The sequence below is a fragment of the Myotis yumanensis genome, unplaced genomic scaffold, assembly GCF_028538775.1.
Source record: "Myotis yumanensis isolate MYYU_CA2020_CCGP unplaced genomic scaffold, mMyoYum1.0.hap1 SCAF_10, whole genome shotgun sequence".
NCBI lineage: Eukaryota > Metazoa > Chordata > Mammalia > Chiroptera > Vespertilionidae > Myotis > Myotis yumanensis.
Window position 1 is genome coordinate 78,164,059 of NW_027223761.1, and position 23,436 is coordinate 78,187,494.

The 23,436-nt window shown below is 38.3% G+C and overlaps 1 non-coding gene across 1 annotated transcript; it reads right to left on the minus strand.

Annotated features, from left to right (window-relative positions):
• Window positions 1-10,840: 10,840 nt before the first annotated feature.
• LOC139019158 (small nucleolar RNA SNORA12) lies at window positions 10,841-10,989 on the minus strand. Its single transcript, XR_011473045.1, has one exon. It is a non-coding gene; the product is annotated as a small nucleolar RNA SNORA12 (small nucleolar RNA).
• Window positions 10,990-23,436: the final 12,447 nt, after the last annotated feature.

The following is a 23,436-nucleotide window of genomic DNA, read 5'->3' on the forward strand; positions in this document are numbered from 1 at the left end:
AGAGAGATGCTGAAGGTTGCTTCCAGGTTTCTGACAGGAGTGAACAGATGCGATCAATTACTGAGAGCTGACCATGTGCCATTCACTCTGCTGGTCACTGAACATGCAAAGTGGATGAAATATGGACCTAGTCCTCAAAGAACATGTAATACATTTAATTCAGACATTTAGTTCTTATTCCTCAACTATATATAAAGCTATTGTGAAAGACTATTAAATAATTAGAAATCAATATATATATATATATGTCTGTGTGCTGAAGCAAAATGAGTTGTGCTAGGAGTAAAATTTCTGCATTGCCATTTACAAACTCTGGATACATAATTCTGGAGATTGGCAGAGGGATCTAGGCTGAAAATATAGAGATTAATAGTACTGATAAGTTGAGGTCAAAGATGTGAGTGGTACCACGCAGTGGGAGTATCAACAGTGAAGAAGACATTTCAGCTGTTTATTGCCTTCTGCTAGTCTAGGAGTTTGTTACTTACAGCTCAGGGGGATACACACCCACAGATTCATAGGGGGGGCGATGGTGTTGAGTTTTTGCCATTATGACTCAACTCTGAATGGAATAAACATTATCTTCAATCTTGGAAAGTGTGTTATATCAGGAAAATTAGAACTTTATTAGCTACTAATTTACTAGTGGAACTGTTCCTTTTGGGGTTTTTTTAAAAAATATATTTTATTGATTTTTTACAGAGAGGAAGGGAGAGGGATAGAGAGTTAGAAACATCGATGAGAGAGAAACATCGATCAGTTGCCTCCTGCACACCCCCTACTGGGGATGTGCCTGCAACCAAGGTACATGCCCTTGACTGGAATCGAACCCGGGACCCCTCAGTCGGCAGGCCGACGCTCTATCCACTGAGCCAAACCGGTCAGGGCGTCCTTTTGGTTTTGTAGATATATTTTGGTAGCTATGAGTATGTAAATTTTAGGTTTTTATATAATCACTAGAGGCCCAGTGCACGAATTCGTGCATGGTTGGGGGGTCCCTCAACCTGGCCAGCAATTGGGGCCAATCGAGGCCGTCTTGCCCAGTCCCGATCAGGGCCAGCTGGCCGGGAGAAGGGACCAAGGGAGGTTGGCCATCCAGGGGGAGGGAACACGGGAGGTTGGCCGGCCGCGGGAGGTTAATTGTGGGTCAGTGCTCATCATAGTGACCAATCAAACAGTCAACCAGTCGACCAGTCGTAATGGTTTCTTAGGCTTTTATATAGAGAGAGTCCAATTTTGGTGACTATTAATTTTAACTTAGTTTTAGCAGATACTTTTAGATTGTTTAAGTGTTATACTTAAATTTCTTATATTTGTAACTACAAATATTATTTTAACTTTTACATTTATTTTTGGTCTCCAAGACTAAGGAATATATGTATTTGCTTAGTTCACCAACCTAAAGGTAACAAAAACAAGCCAATTAAAAGAACTCCCTACTCTCCTCTATACACCCCCCCCCCCCCAAAAAAAAGTGAAGAAGACAGAATCCTACACTATTTGTTCAGCACTCACAGGAGTGAGTAAATAAAGAGAAGCATCCCCTCCCTGCCAAGGAAGAGAGGCCAGAGAAATAAAAGTAGAATGGAGAGGGAAAAAATATCTTTAAAATGTAGGGAGAAAAAAATTTAAAGGAGGGAGTACTTTCAATCACTGAAAAGATGTCAAGCAAGCTAAAGATGACAAGAATTCATTGGATTTAGGCATGAAGAGATAATTAATGATCTTTGCAGAGCAGTTCAGAGTACTGAGGGTGGATGCCAAACTGGAGTGAGTGGGAAGAGGTAAAGAAAAGTAAGCGTAATGATCATATCAATAGGCCCAGAAAAAGCATTCAACAAAATCCAACACCCATTTTGGATAAAAACTCTCAGCAAAGTAGGAATAGATGGAGCATATCTCAACATGATAAAGGTCCTATATGACAAACCTACAGCCAGCATCATATTCAATGGGCAAAAACTAAAACCATTTCCCCTAAGAACAGGAACAAGACAGGGATGTCCTCTTTCACCACTCTTATTCAACATAGTACTGGAAATCCTAGCCACAGCAATCAGACAAGAAGAAATAGAAGGCTTCCAAATTGGAAAGGAGAGAGTAAAACTCTCATTATTCACAGCTGACATGATATTGTACATAGAAAACCCTAAAGACTCCATCAAAAAAAATTCTAGATTTAATAAATGAATTTGGCAATGTAACAGGATATAAAATCAACACCCAAAAATTGATGGCTTTTTTATAAACCAATAATATCAGAAAGACAAAGTAAACAAACAATCTCATTTACCATTGCAACAACAAAAAAAAGTTAAGATATTTAGGAATAAACTTAACCAAGGAGACAAAACACCTGTACTCGGAAAACTATAGGACATTAAAAAAAAAAAAGAGATAGGAGATACACACAAGTGGAAGAATATACTGTGTTTATGGACTGGTAGAATCAACATCATTAAAATGTCCATACTACCCAAGGCAATCTACGGATTCAATGCAGTCCCTATTAGAATACCAATGGCATATTTCACAGAGGTAGAACAAATACTCCAAAATTTATATGGAATCAAAAAAGACCCTAAATAGCTGCAGCAATCTTGAGAAAGAAGAACAAAGTTGGAGGGATCACAATACCAGGTATCAAGTTATACTATAAAGCCACCACAATCAAAACTGCCTGCTACTGGCACATGAACAGGCATATAGATTAATGGAACAGAACAGAGACCCCAGAAATCAACCCAAGCCATTACGCTGAATTAATATTTAACAAAGGAGGCAAGAGTATACAATGGAGTCAAGAGAGTCTCTTCAATAAATGGTGTTGGGAAAATTGGAAAGATACATGCAAAAAAATGAAACTAGATCACTAACTTACACCACACACATGGAATAAACTAAAAATGGGTAAAAGACTTAAATGTAAGTGTGAAACCATAAAAATCCTAGGAGAAACCAGAGGCAGCAACATCTCAGACATCTCTTGTAGCAAAATGTTTACAGATACATCTCATAAGGCAAAGGAAACTAAGGATAAAATAAACAAATGGAACTACATCAAAATAAAAAGCTTCTGCACAGCAAAAGAATTATCAACAAAATGAAAAGAGAGCCCACTGTATGAGAGAACATATTTGGCAATGATATATCTGATAAAGGGTTAATATCCAAAATATATAAGGAGCTCATACAACTTAATAAAAGGAAGACAATCCAATTAAAAAACAGGCAAAGGACCTAAGAGACACTTCTCCAAAGAGGACATACAGATGGCTAAGAGACATATGAAAAAATGCCCAAAGTCACTGATCATCAGAGAGATGCAAATTAAAATGACAATGAGGTACCATCTCATACCTGTCAAAATTGCTACCATCAGCAAATCAACAAATGACAAGTGCTGGCGAGGATGTGAAGAAAAGGAAACCCTAGTGCACTGCTGGTGGGATTGCAGACTGGTGCAACCATTATGGAAAACAGTATGGAGTTCCTCAAAAAATTAAGTATGGAACTGCCATTTGACCCAGTGATCCCCCTTCTAGGACTATATACTGAGAAACCTGAAACACAAATCAGAAAGAATGTATGCACCCTTATGTTCATAGCAGCACAATTTACAATAGCTATGATCTGGAAACAGCCTAAGTGCCCATCAGTAGATGAGTGGATAAAAAAGAGGTGGTACATTTATACCATGGAATACTATGCAGTAAAAAAGAAGGTGGGGAAAGGTGGGTGGGTGGGAGATAATCAACCAAAGACCTTGTATGCATAACCCATGGACACAGGGAAGGTCTGGGGTGGGCCGGCAGGGGTGGGCTGGAGGGGATCAATGAGGGGGGGAAAGGGGAACTTCTTCAACAATTATTTACTTTCAACAATAAAGTATTATTTTTTAAAAAAGAAAAGTAAGTGTAGACCATTCTTTCAAGAAACTTGTCTATGAAGGAATAAAGAAAGAAGGGGATATAGAATCAAGAGAAGTCTGTGTTGTTTTTTTAAAACTGGTAGATGAGCATTTTTGGAAAGAGCTAGAAGAGGGCAAGATTGAAATAAAGGTGATTAGAAATTATCTATAGAGGGCAATGAAATCTAGACTACAAGAGACTCTTTAGTCAGGAGCTGAGGTGCCTCTTTAACTCTGATGTGGGTAGGGGAAGGAAGCAGGGGCAGCTTTGGCTGCAGGTAAGCAGGAAGTTTGCAATGCATCAGTTTACTCTGTGAAGTGGGAAGCAGACTGTGCACAGAGTGTGAGAGTAGAGGAATAGGAGGCTTTAGATGAGTGGTGAAGGTTTGAAAATCCGCTGTGAGGATGAGAGAGGAAATTGATTAGGACACGTAGAAAACTTGCTGGGCAATAAGAAGCTCCAAGAAGGTTCAATTGAGGCAGGAAAACAATGAATTGGTAGAAATACCATTTTACATGGTCTTGGACTTTTAAAAAAAATTTCTTTATTGATTAAGTTATTGCATATGTGTCCTTATCCTCATATTACCCCCATTCCCCCCACCCATTCCCCCCACTCATGCTCTCACCCCAACATTTTAAAATATATATTTTTATTGATTTCAGAGAGGAAGAGATAGAAACATCAATGATGAGAGAGAATCATTGATTGGCTGCCTCCTGCACGTTCCCTACTGGGGATTGAGCCCACAACCCTGGACATGTGCCCTTGACCAGAATCGAACCTGGGACCCTTTGGTCCGGAGGCCAACGCTCTATCCACTGAGCCAAACCAGCTAGGGCAGTCTTGGACTTTTTGCAACAATGTTTAGTAGGTTAGATGTCACACTGATACAGGGTTGGAATTTGCTATATGGACTCTATAGAATGTTAAAGGGGCAAGGGAGGTGAGAATTTGGGAAGAAAACAAGTACATGTAATCTGGATAATGAGATAAAAATAAGAAGGGGCTGGAGACTGATGGGAAAATGGAGGGCTCAATTGTCTGGGGCATAGGTGAGATGAGAGCAGGGGCATGAAAGATCTTGAGAAGGAGTCATGTCTATGCTGGTATATTTGAGTTAGATATTGTTTTGGTGATGATAAGTCCTCAAGAACGGGTAATTAAGGTGAAGGGGAGTGGTCTGCCTTTCCCCCTACTATATTCCTACTATATCTCCCTACTATATTCCTATATGCCAGGAGCATGATAAGTTTTCAATATATGTTTGTTCTAAATAAAAATAAAAATGCTTGATTTTCTGCTTTCCAGTATATTATACCAATTCCCGTTTCCCCACGTATTTCATTAGTTAATTATAATTATGGGTAAGTGTTCTAAAAAGTACTCTATGCTATGAGGTTGTAGAACATGGGGTCCTGATCTACTCTGGAGGGTGGGGGTCAAGAAGTTTTCCCAAGGAAGTGACATTTAAGGTGAGATCTGATAAGTCAATAGGAGTTAGCCAGGGGATGAGATGTGGGGAGAGCTTTACCAGCAAAAGTAAAAGAATTTTTGAATACTTGAGGTGGGAAGAAGCTGAAAATGTTCCAACTGAACAGTAGCAATGGAAGTAGAAGGATGGGCTGAAGTGCATATTACATAAGGTCCCATATACCCTAATGTACTATATAATGAAGTACATTTTAACCCATAGACTTGAAATGGGAAAAGTTGACTTATAACTGTTGTTGTCAGCCTGTAAGCATTAATAGGAATTATAATATTATATAGATATCTGATTCTACACAGCAAAATTTGAAAGTTGAAATATTTTATTTATCTAAAATGTTTCTTCCAGCAACCTCCTACTTCTTTTCTACAAAACCTTTGGATTAAATAAAGCAGATGTGATAGCCTTCCAAAAACCACTATCAAAATGCACTTTGGTTATCGGATAAGAGTCTCTAGGCCTCCTTCCTCTCTGCTATTCTAATTTTTTCCATTAGCTTCATGATTGGGTTAATTAAGTGTTTGCATAGGGAAAAGATAAGCATCAATTTCTGAAATTCCAAGAAGGCAAGGAACAGCACAGAGACCTTTGGCAGATGATAGGGAAGGGTAAGCACTGTAATGGAAATTTTGAATCTTGGTTTGTCCTGGTACAACTGTGGTCCCAGGAGATACTTGTTTTTCACAGTTTTGTCTAATATAAACTTAGATAAAGCCTCAATTTTGCCAAGATAGAGAATTAACCTGGGTTGACTGCTGACCCCAAGATCAGTCTTGGAGAAACTCTAGAGGAAAACCACCATGAAATAGGAAATAATGGGAAAGAAGTAAAACAAAACAGAGAAATCCCTGGGGGACAGTAAAGCCTGTTTTGAACTAGTGTGTGCATGTGTGTGCATCTCCTGGGGTAGGAGACTTCTATGGAGATTACCAGCAGAAGCTCAGATTGCTGGTATACGTGTCCTCAAGGATGACAATCAGGACTGAAGGGAAGCTAGAATGTGGAAAACTGGTGAGGATTGACTGATCTTGATCATTTACTCACTTCTGTCTCCCAAATCTCTCCAGCTTCTAGGGCTAGTGAATTATTAGTTAGGAGTACCTCCTTCTTAAGGTTGCTTCTCCTTAAGGGGTAGAAAGTGGAGTGGGTCTCATAGCAGGGCCCTGACTTGAAGAAATATTTGGGGGCATGATACCCAGCCTGAGCAATTAATTATGGTAGTCTGGTGCTTGGAGCTCTCCACTCTAGGGTTATCTCCTCCCCTCTCCTTGATCACACTGGATGTTGACAGAGACTGGGATCTGCTCTTTGGTCTTTTCCCATACCAAATGCTCAGACAGAATAGCTGATAACATCAGAGAAATATCTGTTCATAGGCGGAAGTAAGGAGAGGTCTAAAGAGCATAACTACTTCAAAAGAAAAGAATAACCTTGATTATAGATGCCACCAGAAGCAAATATATTAAGTGGTTAACAAAAATCTATAATAATAAAAGCATAATATGCAAATTGACCGAACAACCGAACAGCAGAACAACTGTCTGGATGACCTTCCGGATGACAACGCTATGACACGCACTGGCTCCAGGCCAGCCAAGGCGGGTGCAATTTGATTGGTTAGGGGGCCCTGCCATCGCCCCACGATCACCCCGCAGAGGGAGGCCCAGGCCAGCCAAGCTATCGCACCCCACGCCTGTCGCCCGCAGAGGGAGGTGACTGGAAGTCGGGGAGGGAGGACAGCACCACACAGATGGCAAGCAGTGGCAGCAAGGGGGGCAAGACCAGATGCCAGCAGCTGGGGGAAGGAAAGCCCCAATAGGCCCTGATCGCCAGCCAGACCTAGGGACCCTACCCAAGGGGTCCCAGATTGCGAGAGGGTGCAGGCTGGACTGAAGGACACCCCCGTGCACTAATTTCATGCACTGGGCCTCTAGTAACAATAATAAATAAGGAAATCATAAAAGAGGAAATATTAGGCAATATGTAATAGTAGAGATGACCTCAGATGAGATAGATATGGATAAAAAGAAAATTAGTGAGCTGAAGACATGATTAAGGAGCTTTTCTAGAATGAAGCAAGAAAGAATAAAGAAAAAGAATATATAAAATAAAGTTAAAAGATAAAATTGTGTTGGAATACAAACTTCAACTTACAGATAATAGGAGTGTCGGGGAGAGAGAAAAATAAAAATGGACAAGAGGAAGTATTTGAAGAAACGGAAATTAATTTCCCAGAATTAAAGAAAAAAGAAAGAACTCATATTTATTTATGTACTATCATACAAGAGTGATAACTAGAAACTAACCCTGGTAATATTATCATGAAATTAAAGTGTTTACAGGCAAAGATAAAATTCTTAAAGTTTTGAGAGACAGAGCAGATCAAATGTAATGAAACAAAAATCATCAGGATCTCAGACTTTTCAAGAATAACAAGAAGACAATGATAATATTTTTAAAGTATTGAAAAGACAAAAGAACTTTGAGCCTAGATTTATATCCAGCCAAATTGTCATTTAATGTGAAGGTATAATAAAAATGTTTTAAGGCTATAAGGCCTCACAAGGTTTGTCACGCAGAGACCCACATGGAAAACAGTATTGGATAAAGATACTCAAATAAGAAAAGAAAATCCAGGAAATGCTGGTAGAGATGTATTACGTAAATATAACCAAATGCCTGGAAAAAGTTTGCTGTTGTTTTTCAAAAACTAGTGAGGACCAAAAGAAAAAGAAAATGAGGAAGTATTTCTGCAGTAACCTAGACTTAAATTCTACACAATATCAAAAGGTGGTGTCCTTAAGTTAGACATTTTTAAGGTAGATAAATAAAACAGGATACATTAAAGAAAATAGAAGGAAGGAGGTGGCAGACTAATGGGGAGTGGAGAGATTATTCCATAAATGGATTTATGAAATATGGTTATTTATCTGGAAAAATGATATTGTCCCTTACCTCATATCAATTGTAAAAATGAACTCCAGATAAGTTAAGAACTTCAATGTTAAAAGTAAATTTTACTAATTTTATTAGAAAATATAGGTAAATACCTTTCTGATTTGGGGGTTAGGGAAGCATTTATTAAAGACATATATAAAAGCCTGTAACCATAAAATATGAATAAATGTGACTATATTAAAATTAAGATCTGAACACTAACAAATATCTTGCAAAAAGAAAAGAAAGAAGGTACTGCCCAGCTGGCATGGCTCAAAGGTTGAACATCAACCTATGAACCAAAAGGTCACTGGTTCTATTCCCGGTTAGAGCACATGCATAGGTTAGGGGCTCGATCCCCAATAGGGGGCACGCACAAGGCAGCCAATCCATGATTCTCTCTCATCATGGATGTTTCCATCTCTCCCTCCCTCTCCCTTCCTTGCTGAAATCAATAAAAAATATAAATATATATTTTTAAAAAAGAGAGAGAAGGTACCAACTGGATGAAGATATTTGCAATTCAATCAGCAACGAATTCATAGCATGAATATTTAAAGGTTTCCTCAAATTAATAAGGAAACAATAATCCAATAGAAAATGGACAAGATATATAAACAGGAATTTCACAGAGGAGAAATCACATATAATCAATAAAATATTTATGAGATGTTACTTATTGATTGGGAAAGACAAATTAAAATCACAATGCAATACCAATTTATACCCATTCAATTGGCAAAAATTAAAAATTATGACAATGACAAGTATTAGAGAAAATGTGAATTAACAGCGTTTCTTATACAAACTCTTGGGAGTGAAAATGGGCATGACCACTTTGGAAAGTTTGTCATTATCTAAATGTTCAATATTTCTATATTCTATAATTCAGCAATTCTACTTCTAGGTATATACCTAAGAAAACCTCTGTGTACACTGGAAACATAAGCAAGAATGTTTCCTGCAGCACTTACTGCACAGTAAGATAAATACCTTAACCCAAATACTTAGTCATAGGAATTGGATAAATAAATTGTGGTAAATTTATACAGTGGCATATTATATAGCCCAATAAATAGCTACAAGCAAGAATATGAATTATCTGAGCAATACAATCTTTAAAAAAAGAAGCTCCTAAAGATTTTATAAAGCCTGCCAACCTTTTTATAATGTTAAAAACAAAAAAGAACAATATAATTTTTAGGAATACAAATATGTTATAAATATATAATTTGAAAAACATATTTTAATAATAACTGCAAGATTCAAGGAAGGGGAAGAGGTAGAGGAATAAATTGGGGAGAAGATCATAGGTGTGTGTAAATGATTGTTAATGTTCTAATTTTTTTTTAATCCTCACCCAAGGATATTTTTCCATTGATTTTTAGAGAGAGTGGGAGGGAGAAGAAAAGACACACAGAAGAAACATCAATGTGAGAGAGATACATCAATTGGTTGCCAGGGATTGAGCCTGCAACCGAGGTACGTACTCTTGACCGGAATCAAACCCGGGACCCTTCAGTCTACAGCTGGACGCTCTATCCACTGAGCCAAATTGGCTAGGGCAATGTTCTAATTCTTATCTTGGGTGGTTGTTCACAACTATTTACATTATTAATAATAAGAAATAAGTACACAGTATGTATAAATAGAAACAAAGAGGGCCATGCTTAGGCAAGTGATGAAAGTGTGTCCTGAATGCAAGATAATCCAATTCTGTGCACTTGAGTGGGAAACAAAGAACAGCATCTACTTCCCCACTATGTTTCGCTTTTATTATTAGTTATCATTAAGCCACACAATGATCTTGTTTTTAGTTACTAATATAATCCCCTTTTTATGAATCAAATATAAGTGAATTAATATAATTCGTTTGAGTCCACAAAGCTAGCATCTGATAGAATCCAGAATTTGAAGTCTCAGCTGTTTGACTGAAAGGCTTAGCACTTAACAACTGGGTTAGGCTCCTGGTTACTAAGACTATTTTACTCACTGAGATATCAACAAAGAGCAGTTATTCTGCTGAAGGTAACAATCTCTTGATAGGTCAAGGTAGGAGTTCACCTAACATTTAATTATTTTGCCATACAGGTATGCCATGGCAAGTCGAGGAATTTACACATGCATGTCATAATGGAAAAGCTGTGTTCAAATGAAGTCACATATCATATCATCGAATAAGAATTTGAATGCAAGAAAGCTCAAGTAAGAAATGTCATGCTCTGTTGGATCAGAAACGATTCATTTCTCTAGTCCAAAAAATGCTCCTTTTTCATATGTCCACACAAGAATGTAAAAATAGAATGTTTGCAAAACCTTTTCAGTGTTTGTAAATTTTCTCTACACCTAATTTTTTCGACTTTGTGACCTCTTCTTTAAAGAACACCAATTTGAAGCTAATGCACCCGCTACTGGTTAGCCATATTTTGTCATAAATGTCTTCCTAAACAGCATCCATCTATCCCTGTGAGTAAAGATAATCTGATGCTTTTTTTTTTTCACATGTGGGAGCCAATCTCTGATGCAGAAAGGCCAGAGAGGGAGATCTCTTTGTCATCAAGCCTTTCCCAGCTTCTATATAATATATGTGGCAGAGTCAGGCCCATTTGAAAACTTAACAAATGTGCCAGGAAGAAAACCACCACATGATGCTTATTTTTAGTGCCCTTATTTATTTGGGAGGGCAGAGTTGACAGTGAGAAAGAGAGAGGTGTATGTATTTTTATGTCAAGAAGACAGAATGCCACCAAGAACCTGGTTTGTGGGCAGATGCCATATAATGACTTGTACAAAAACGTTGGGGGAAGAATATTAGAGGTGTGGAAGTCAGATTGAGAAGCAGCACCTAAAGCTTTTGCTTTATAGCTAAAAATTCTATCAATTTTCAACTTAGCATCAAATTAAATTTGTAATGTACCCTCACAGACACCTGGCTTTTGGGTATATCTCTTCCCTACTTTTCCTGAAGTTGGTGCTCTCATTTCCTTCCTGTGTTTACATGCCAAATCTATTCATCAGAGTAAAATGAGGACCTCTGAGGGCAGAAATCAGATTTAATTTTCTGTTAGGTTCAACCCCCAATTCCCAAATACTGCATACCACATGGTAAATAACAATTACGCTACTTAGCTACCCCTTTCAAATTGCCATGTTAAGAACAAAAAACAGCCCCATCCAGTAGCCCAAGGAAATCCAAATGAAAAGGATGAAAGAAGATGCTGACCACTCCCCAGAAGACTAAATACAGTAATTTTATTGTTTTGCCCATAATCACTGTTTGACCAGAAACATTTCAGGATATGTTGGTTCTAAGACATGGATATTCAATAATCAAGTTCAGAAAACATCTATTAAAATGGCTTCCCTTTCCCTTCACCCCTGAATCTCCAAATCCCTAAACACCAAAGAAGGTGAACAATATGCTTTCTAAACCTATTTTCAACTCATACAGTATTTGACCACAAAAACCTGACAGAAAATTTAGGAGCAACTCTGAGCATCAAGAAGCTAGCTACATCGCAGTTAGGTTCTGTGGGTGTGGAGCTAAGAGCCTTGGGTTCTGGTCTTGGCTTCACCAAGTTGTAGGTAGGTAACCATTGGATAGTTACCTGAGTTCAGTTTGTGTCTCAGTTTCCTTATATGCAAAGTAGTAATAATCATATCTGTTTTATATGCTAACTTCACTGGGTAGGCAGGTAATGCATGGGAAATCACTTTATAAACTATTCCTAGGTCCTCTTCTCTGTATTCTTTGCAGAGTGGAGTAGAGGGGTCACTCTTTCTGCTCCATTATGCATCCATATACTGAAAACATCTGACTGCCCTCAGTCTGAGGCAAGTGAGGCCTGCCCGGGCTTTAGAGAGCCTCGAATGTCACAATTTACCCCACCCTGTACCCACTCACCCCTTGCCTACAAATTTATTTTTTTAATTAATATTTTTAATTGATTGATTTTTTTTTTAGAGAGAGAGAGGAAGGGGAAAAGAGAGAAAGAGAAACATCGATTTGTTGTTCCACTTATTTATACATTAGTTGGTTGCTTCTTTTGTGTGCCCTGACAGCAATCAAACCCCAAACTTTGGTGTATTGGGATGATGCTCTAACTAACTGAGGTACATGGCCAAGGCTTGCTCCCAATTTCTTAAAGAGTACGTGGCTCCTTCTCTCGCTTGGGCATTCAGCATTGATATAACATGGCCATAGCCTATATATCCACTTTTATAACTAACACTGTTTAAGCCCTAGGAAAACATTTTTCCACATTTCTAACCTCACATAATCAAAACAGGGGATGGCTGCCCCTGAATGTGATAGAGCTTTGTGGATTGTGCTATTGCTAAAGACAAAGTCCCACACTGCTTTGAAGTGTGGAGAGCATTTGAGTGATAGGAGTGCTTAGGTAAGAGGAAAGACAAATTAACCAGTTCTTCAAATCTTCTCTTTCAACAAGAATGAACAAATCTTTCCATATTCAATTATTATTCTCCAGTAGTGCTAAGTTTTTTGTTTTCAAAAATTTAGGGTGCTTTCACAACTGTTGCACATGGTGGCTGAGGAATTTTTTGCAACATTAAATTGTATGTATATAATGAAGATCTAACTAAAACATTTATGAAGCATGATATCAATTATTTGCATTGGCAGCTAGAAGGACAATAAATTCTGAATGAGGAATTGTTTTATTTTTGTAAACCATTTAATAACATTTCATTAACATTTTAAAAACTAAATTTAAAAAACTTTTATTTAAAATGTTGACATTCCCCAAGTGGGTGGGGCTCCAGCACAGAGGCCATGCCATCTTGAAAGGGAGAGCAGTGGTGGCTAAGAGCGCAGTTTCACCACCACCCAGATTGGCCTTGGACACCACCCCGGACCTGAGCAGTGAGCCACAGGCCAGTGGAACCTTGTAAGGGACCCCTGCCATTGGCTCCGGGACCACCCCCCCCCCCCCACACACACACACTGCAGTGACTTGCAGAGTTGCATGCCACTCCCACCCCTTGCAGGCAACCCTAGCCATGGGACCTGGGACCCTAAGCACATCCATAACAACTTGCATAAGGTTGGGATGAGGCACATAGTCAGACAACCTGTGAGGAGACTACAACCATGAATGGGACAATAACATTCAAGACCCATCTACATCAGGAGAACCCAAATAACTCAAGTAGGGGGCTTTCCTAGAACACCCAGCTCAGGAGATCTGCATGACTGCACCAGTGGGTGCCACAAAACACTTACTACATAGGACCACTCCTGAAAAATCTGAATTGCATAGCAGTGTGATCTAAGACATAGAAACAAATACAAAGCAACAGAAGAAACGGGGAGACAAAGAAACAATACCCCCCAAAAAAGAAAAGGAGGAATAGCCAGAAAAGGAACTAAATGAAATGGAGGCAAGTAATTTGCCAGATAAAGAATTCAAAGTAATGATTTTAAGGCTGTTCAAACATCTGACTGAGAATTACAAGCAACTCAATGAGAATTATAAGGAGCTGAATGAGAAATACACCATGAGTAAGAATCAAGAGGAAATGAAGAATGACATAGCTACAATAAAGAACACCCTGGAAGGTTACAAAAGTAGACTGAAAGAAGCTGAGGAATGTGGATAGGGTAGAAAACAACACCCAATCAGAGTAGCGATTGGGAAAAAAATTTAAAAAGCAGGAAAAGAGTTTAAGGGAGCTTTGGGACAACATGAAATGAAGCAACATCAGCATAATAGGGGTGTAAGAAGGAGAAGAAACTGAGCAAGGAATACAAAACCTGTTTGAAGAAATAATGACAGAAAATTTCCCTGACTTGGGAGAAAAAAGTCACACAAGTCCAGGAAGCATAAAGAGTCTCAAACAAGATGAAGCCAACAAGACCCACACCAAGGCACATCATAATTAAAATTACAAATGTTAAAGACAGAGAAAAATGTTAAAGGCTGCAAGAGAGAGACAGAAAGTTACCTACAAGGGATCTCCCATTAGATTATCAGCTTATTTCTCAACAGAAACACATCAGACCAGAAGGGAATGGCATTAAGTATACAAAGTGATGAAAAGCAAGGGACTGAATCCAAGAATACTCTATTCAGTAAGGCTATCATTCAAAACCGAAGGTGAAATCAGGAGCATTGAGGCAAAAAAAGGACAAGGGAGTTTATTACCACCAAACCAGCAATGCAAGAAATGCTAAAGTGATTGTTGTAAAAAGAAGAATTAGAAATGGAGGAAGGAACACAGGCATAAAGAAAAAAATGGCAACATACAAGTATGTATCAATAATAACCTTAAATGTAAATGAATTAAATGCTCCAATCAAAAGACATAGGGTAGCTGAATGGATAAGAAAACATGACCCATATACACATATGCTCAGTACAAGAGACCCACCTCAGAGCAAAGGACTCACACAGACTGAAAGTGAAGGGCTGGAAAAAAATTTTTTCAGGCAAGTGGAAATGAATAAAAAGCTGGGGTAGCAATACTCATATTTGACACAATAGACCTCAAAGTGAAGGCCATAACAAGAGATAAGGAAGGCCACTTCATAATACTAAAGGGATCGATACAACAAAAGGGTATAATTCTGGTAAACAAATATGTACCCAATACAGGAGCATCCAAATACATAAAAAAACTTCTGGAAGATATCAACGGAGAGATCAACAGCAATACAATCATAGCAGGGGACTTTAATACCCCATTGACATCACTGGATAAATCTTCTAGATAAAAAAATCAATAAGGAAACAGCAATCTTAAATGACTCACTAGATTAGATGGAACTAACTGACATCTTCAGAACATTCTATCCCAAAGCTACAGAATATACATTCTTCTCAAGTGCACATGGGACATTTTCAAAGATTGACCACATGTTAGGACACAGGCTAAGTCTCTACAAATTCAAAAAGATTGAAATCATATCAAGCATCTTCTCAGATCACAATGGCATGTGATCCCCTTAGAACTAAATACATGAAAAACAATAAAATACAAACACAGGGAGGCAAAATAGCATGCTATTAAACAATGAATTGGTTACCAATGAGATCAAAGAAGAAATAAAACACATCCTGGAAACAAATAATAATGAAAACAGAACAATAAAAAATCTATGGGATATAGTGAAAGCAGCCTAAGAGGGAAGTTCATAGCACTACTGGCCTATTTAAAAAAACACAAGAAAACTTGTAATAAGTTATCTAACCCTACAATTTAAAGACTTGAAAGAGAGCAACAAGAAAAACCCACAATAAATATAAGGAAGGAAATAATAAAGACTAGAGCAGAAATAAATGACACAGAGACAAAAAAAAACAACAAAAATCAATAAAACCAGGAGCTGGTTCTTTGAAAGAATCAACAAGATTGATGAACCTCTAGCCAGACTCACCAAGAAATGAAAAAAAGAAGACCCAAATAAACAAAATCAGAAATGAAAGAGGAGAAGTAACAACAAACACACAGAAATACAAAGGATTGTAAAAAAGAAAATACAATGAACAATTCTATTCTAACAAACTGGGCAAAGTTGATGAAATGGACATAGTCCTAGAGAAATACAATCTCCCAGAAAACCTGTATTGGCTGATAACTACTGAAAAAATGAAGCAGTAATAAAAAATAACTTTCAGCAAACAAAAGCTCTGGTCTGGATGGCTTCACAGGGGAATTTTACCAAAGATTCAAAGAAGAAGTAACACTTATCCTCCTCAAACTATTCCAAAAAAATTCAAGAGCAAGAAACACTTCCAAGCTCTTTCTATAAGGCAAGCATTACCCTAATCCCAAAACCAGTTAAATACATTACAAAGAAAGGGATGACAGGCCATAACCCTGATAAGCATAGATGCTACAATCCTCAACAAAATTTTAGCAAATCAGATCCAGCAATATATTTTAAAGATCATACACCATAACCAAATGGTATTTATTCTGGGGATGCAAGACTGGTACAATATCTGCAAATCAATAAATGTGATACAACATCACATAAACAGATTGCAAGACAAAAATCACATTATCATATCAATGAATGCAGAAAAAGCATTTGACAAAATCCAACACCCTTTTTTCATAAAAATTCTCAGCCAAGTGGGACTAGAAGGATCATACCTCAACATAATAAAAGCCTTATATGACAAACCTACAGCCAATATCATACTCAATGGGCAAAAACCAAAACCGTTTCCCCTAAGAACAGGAAACAGACAGGAATGCTTACTTTCACCACTCCTGTTTGACATAGTACTAGAAATGCTAGCCACAGCGATCAGACAAGAAGAAATAGGAGGAAGTAAAACTGTTGCAGATGACATGACATAGAAAACCCTAAAGGCTTCATCAAAAAACTACTAGATTTAATAAATGATTTAGCCACATAGCAGGATATAAAATGAACACCCAGAAATCTATGGCATTTTTATACACCAATAATGAACTCTCAGAAAGAGAAATTTTAGGGGGGAAACCAAGATGGTGGCATAGGTAAACACCGGAGTTTGCTGCCTCGAACAAACACTTCAAAAATACAACTAAAAGACAGAACAGACATCACCCAGAAGCACAGGAAGGCTGGCTGAGTGGAAATTCTACAACTAGAAGGAAAGAGAAAAGCATACCCAGACTCAGAAGAGGCGCAGTGCAGAAGTAAAATACTAAGGTTGGGAGTGCATGCGGAGCGGGCTGGCGGCTGAGGGCACGGTTGTCGTTTTCAATCCGGAGGGAGTCTCAGGCTCTGAGCTCCAGTTCCAGGCGAGTCTCTAGGGACCCAGACTCATACGGGAGAAGCAGGACTGTCTGGCATCGCTCAGAACCCGAGGGCAGCTTTCTCTCCAAGGGGCTTGCAGCGATTACCGATTATCGGGACACTGAGAAGCAGAGCTTCTGAGGGCAAGACTGAGAGCAGCCATAACTGCTAACCCCGCCCTGTTGATCCCGTGGGACCTGCCCCGCCCAAGCCCTGCAGGGAGGCTTTTGCTGGATAGCCTCAGGCAAAGGCTAGATTAGCACCTCCCTAGAGATCCAGGAGCCAGGAAGCCCAGAGGTCAGAGTGGGACCATCCAGTTTGCAGCTCCGTGGAAACATAAAGGATACACTCAGGGGGCAGACTCAGTGAGCACCAAAGCCCCATTGAAGCAAGTCTTGCCCCAGAGGGGTGTCTCCAGCACAGAAGTTCTCCCACTGCAGACACAGCTGATTCTCACAGCCAATTGGCCTGGAGGTCAATTCCTCCCAGTGATAACTACAACAATCAAGGCTTAATTACAACAAGACTGTGCACAAAGCCCACAAGAGGGTGCACCAAGAGTGTCTACCTCAGGTAATTGGGACTCTTAGCACAGAAAGGCACCCTATCGACAAAGTGAAGCATAAAAAAATGCCGAGACAAAGAAACAGGATACAAATGACAGAAATGGAGGAAAGCAAACTGCAGGATATAGAGTTCAAAACCATACTTTTAAGGTCTTTAAAGAACTGTCTAGAAGCCGCTGATAAATTTAGTGAGGCCCTCGAAAAGACTGGTGAGACCGCCGATAAATGTATTGAGATCTTCAAGAAATCTAGTGAGACTCTCGATGTTGTGATAAACAACCAACTAGAAATTAAGCATACACTGACTGAAATAAAGAATATTATACAGACTCCCAACAGCAGACCAGAGGATTGCAAGAATCAAGTCAATGATTTGAAATACAAAGAAGCAAAAAACACCCAACAGGAAAAGCAAAATGAAAAAAGAATCCAAAAATACGAAGATAGTGTAAGGAACCTCTGAGACAGCTTCAAGCTTACCAACATCCGAATTATAGGGGTGCCAGAAGAAGAAAGAGAGCAAGATATTGAAAACCTATTTGAAGAAATAATGACAGAAAACTTCCCCTACCTGGTGAAAGAAATAGACTTCCAAGTCCAGGAAGTGCAGAGAACCCCAAACAAAAGGAATCCAAAGAGGACCACACCAAGACACATCATAATTAAAATGCCAAGAGCAAAAGACAAAGAGAGAATCCTAAAAGCAGCAAGAGAAAGAAAATCAGTTACCTACAAGGGAGTACCCATACGAATGTCAGCTGATTTCTCAACAGAAACTTTGCAGGCCAGAAGGGAGTGGCAAGAAATATTCAAAGTGATGAGTACCAAGAACCCACAACCAAGACTACTTTATCCAGCAAAGCTATCATTCAGAAGTGAAGGTCAGATAAAGAGCTTCACAGATAAGAAAAAGCTAAAGGAGTTCATCACCACCAAACCAGTATTATATGAAATGCTAAAAGGTATCCTTTAAGAAGAAGAAGAAGAAGAAGAAGGTAAAGATACAAATTATGAACAACAAATACACATCTATCAACAAGTGAATCTAAAAATCAAGTGAATAAATAACCTGATGAACAGTATGAACTGGTGATTATAATAGAATCAGGGACATAGAAAGGGAATGGACTGACTATTCTTGGAGGGGGGGGGAAGGTTGTGGGGGGTGCGAGAGGAGATTGGACAATAATCGTGCACCTATGGATGAGGACAGTGGGTGGGGAGTGAGGGCAGAGGGTAGGGTGGGAACTGGGTGGAGGGGAGTTATGGTGGGAAAAAAGAGGAACCAATGTAATAATCTGAACAATAAAGATTTAATTTAAAAAAAAAAGAAAGAGAAATTTTTTAAAAATCCCATTTACCATTACCATAAAATTAAGATACTTAGGAATAAACTTAACCAAGGAGGTAAAAGACCTATACTCTAAAAACTAAAGGACTTTGAAAAAAGAGTTAGAGGAAGATATACACAAGTGGAAGAATATACAGTGTTCATGGACTGGTAGAATCAACATCATTAAAATGTCCATATTAACAAAAGCAACCTGTAGATTCAATACAATCCCTATTAAAATACCAACAGCATATTTCACAGACCTAGAACAAACTCTCCAAAAATCATATAGAATTTAAAAAGACCACGAATAGCTGCAGCAATCTTGAGAAAGAAGAACAAAGTTGGAGGGATCACAATACCGGACATCAAGTTATACTATAAAGCCACCATAATCAAAACTGCCTGGTACTGGCACAAGAAGAAGCATATAGACCAATGGAACAGAACAGAGAACCCAGAAATCGACCCAAGCCATTATGCTCAATTAATATTTGACAAAGGAGGCAAGATAGTCTCTTCAATAAATGATGTTGGGAAAATTGGACAGATACATGCAAAAAAAATGAAACTAGACCACCAACTTACACCATTCACAAAAGTAAACTCAAAACGGATAAAGGACTTAAATGTAAGATGGGAAACCACAAAAATCTTAGAAGAATCCATAGGCAGCAAAATATCAGATGTATGTCATAGCAATATCTTTACCAGTACAGCTCCTAGGACGATGTAAACTAAGGAGAAAAACATATGGGACTACATGAAAATAAAAAGCTTTTGTACAGCAAAAGAAACCATCAACAAAATAATAAGAGAGCCCACTACATGGGAGAACATATTTGCCAATGATACCTCCGGTAAGGGATTAATCTCCAAAATGTATAGGGAACTCATACAACTTAACAAAAGGAAAATAAACAATCCAATTAAAAAATGGGCAAAGGATCTAAACAAACACTTCTTCAAAGTGGACATACAGAAAGCCAAGAGACATATGAAAGAAAACGCTCTAAGTCACTAATCATCAGAGAGATGCAAATTAAAACAATAAGGTACCACCTGACATCTGTCAGAATGGCTATCATCAAGAAATCAACAACTGACAAGTGTTGGCGAGGATGTGGAGGAAAAAGAACCCTGGTACATTGCTGGTGGTAATGCAGACTGGTGCAGCCTCTGTGGAAACAGTACAGAGTTTCCTCAAAAAATTAACAATGGAACTCCCATTTGACCCAGTGATCCCACTTCTAGGGATATATCCCAAGAAATCAGAAACACCAACCAGAAAGAATATATGTGTTCATAGCAGCACAATTTACAATAGCTAAGATTTGGAAACAGCCTAAGTGCCCATCAGCAGATGAGTGGGTTAAAAAGCTGTGGTACATCTACACAGTGGAATTCTATGCCGTTGTAAAAAAGAAAGAACTCTTATCATTTGCAACAACATGAATGGACCTAGCGAGCAATATGTTAAGTGAAATAAGCCAGTCAGAGAAAGATAAGTATCGCATAATCTCACTCATATTTGGAATCTAATCAGCAACATAAACTGATGAACAAAAATAGATCCAGAGCCATAGAAGCATCAAACACTCTGTCAAAACTCAGAGGGAAGGCAAGGAAGGATGGGGGGTGGGAAGAGATGAACCAATGAACTTGTATGCATATATGCATAACCCATGGACACAGACAATAGGGTAGGCCTGCTGTGGGAGGGACAGGGGTGGGCTGGGAGAGGTCAATGGGGGGGGGGGCAAAGGGGACATATGTTTAATCTTTCAACAATAAAGATTAAAAAATAAAAGGACATTAATTTTAATTTATGTATATATTTATAATTTTAATAGGTGTTTTTTAATATTTTAGAAGAGAAAATTTGTTGGGCAATATATACAAATAATTTAATATTTTTATTTCTTACATTTAGTTCATATTTTTTTATGAAAACATAACATTTTATATGGTTTGAATGCACTTACATTTTAATTTTATTTCTTTACTGCTGGTAAAACAAATTATGGAAAATATTTATAATAACAGTTAATTATGATTTTGTTAATATAAAATCAATAAAAATTGTAGCTAGTCTATAAATATTGGTACAGTGAGTAGATATAATGTAAATTTAAAACATATTTAACCACATTTATGAGTATGAATTATACCCCAGACCAATAAAAATCTATTATGTAAGCAGTTTCTCAAGTGGGGGCTCTCAAAAGGGGGTATAAGATATGCCAGGATTAAGGAGGGGGTGGGATTTCTCAAAGTCTTTGTTAAATATACTGTATCTTCTGGAATACAAATTTTCTCTTTGAAGCTTTTATTTAGATATGAAAACAGAGTAGGTGGAAATTTAAGCAAATATTTAAGGTAAACATAGAACTTTGGAGAAATGTGTATTTATTGAAGATGGTTAAGCCACTTCCCCAGGGATGTGCATTTATACGTGTGTGTGTGGAGGGGGGGGGGGGGGGGGGGGGTGTGCAGCTGGCACTTTTCTCTCCTAGTACTTCAGTGGAAAAAATTAAAAGCACTGAAAGAGAGAATGAACTATTGCGCAGGATTAATATGTTTAGGGAGGGATTGACAGAATCCTTAAAAAATCCTTCATTTGCAGAGAAGAGAGGCATTAACACCATGTTGCCAGCTTAACCGATTGTCTGTGTGTGTGACACTAATGAGACCAAGTCATCAATCCTGTTCCTGAGGGGCTGGTTACTTGAACTCTTACTAGTATGTAATTGCTTGGCCACTGGCAAAAGTGAAGGTGAGAATATGGAAGACACAGCACAATCTGTTTTGGGAACAAATGAAACAAGTATTTTCTACTAAAGGTGGGTAAGTAGTGCTTCTGACATGCCTATCTGTGTTCTCAGTCCTCAGTTCCACGGAGGCACTACGAAATTTCAAGTGAGTTCCATCCTGCTTTCTGTTCCTCTCTGCTCGCTCTATTTTCTCATTCTGCAGCCTGAAAGTGGTCATTCTAGGGAGAAGAGTCAGGAAAAGAGAAACAAGAATGTTAGGAGTTAGGTGGCCTAGTCCTAGTTCTGCCTACACCACTAAGTAGTCATGAAATTTGGAGCAAGTTCATTGAACTTTGCTAGGCCCCTTTTTCCTCGCTTATTAATGAGAGTTTTGGTGACAATATGATCTCTAAGTTTTTTTCTAATTCTAATGTTCAGGATTATTTTTGAACAATATCCTGCAAAGTTTTCCTTTTGTTTTGTAATCCCCTAAAGTGTAACCTTGATGAGATTTGAAAAAGGCTTGATCTCATAGCTTTCAGAAACTGTTAAGAGGCGATGAGTTTCCAAGCTTCTGAAAATACAGTCAAATCTTGGTTCTCGAATGTCTTCCATCTGAAACAATTCAGTTCTCAACCAAGTTGTTCACGGAAAGATGTCTCAGTTGTTGAACAAAACTTTGGTTGTCAACTGACAACCCTTTCATGCTGATATCTATATGATCAGTCACACATCTCTCAGGCAACAAACAAATAAACAAAGAAGAGAATGCGCAAGTATGAGTCACTTTACTGCTGAACCTCACGTTAACATCTTAGGAAATTGTGCTGTGAATATTTTCATGGTTTTTTGTTTGTTTGTTTGTTTGTTGTTTTTTTGCTTTTGTTGCTGCTTAAATATGTACAGTAAGTCACCATAAGACAGTTAGTGATAGCAGCAATGTGAAAAGGAAAGTTATGAGAACAAGAAATAATTTAAAAAGAAACAATTTCAAAGTATGATAGAGGTGTTTGCATGTCTGATATGGCTACCAAGTATGGCATGGTGAAATCAATGGTTAGCACAATTTTAAAACATAAAGAGGCCATCTCGAGTGATTTTGTTGCTAAGGGTGTGAAAGTGTTCACAAAACAATGATCATAGGCAGTTGAAGAGGTAGAAAAATTGTTGTTGATTTGGATAAATGAAAAGCAGATAGCCAGTGATAGCATTTTGGAGGCAATGACATGTGAAAAAGTAAAGATGCTGCATACTAACCTCCGAAAGATGCCCTTGTGACAAGTGCTGAGAGTGATTCATTTAAGGCTAGTAGGGGGTGGTTCGAGAGATTTCAGAAAATAAGTGTACTGAGGCATGGGGAGTGTAGCCAGTTCTCACAAAGTAGCTGCTAATAATTTTGTGACAGAATTTCAAGAATACGTAGAAGCAAAGGGATTTGTTCCCCCAACAAGTGTTCAATTGTGATGAGACAGGCCTCTTCTGGAAGAAAATGCCAAGAGGACCTACATCACACAGGAGAAGTCACTGCCAGGACACAAGCCTTGAAGGACAGGCTGATGTTATTGTTGTGTGCAAATGTGAGTGGGGACTTTAACTTGAAGCCTCTACTAGTTTATCACTCTAAAAACCTGTGAGTTTTCAAGAAAAAATACTGTCATAACAAACAAGTTGAGTGTGATATGGATGGCA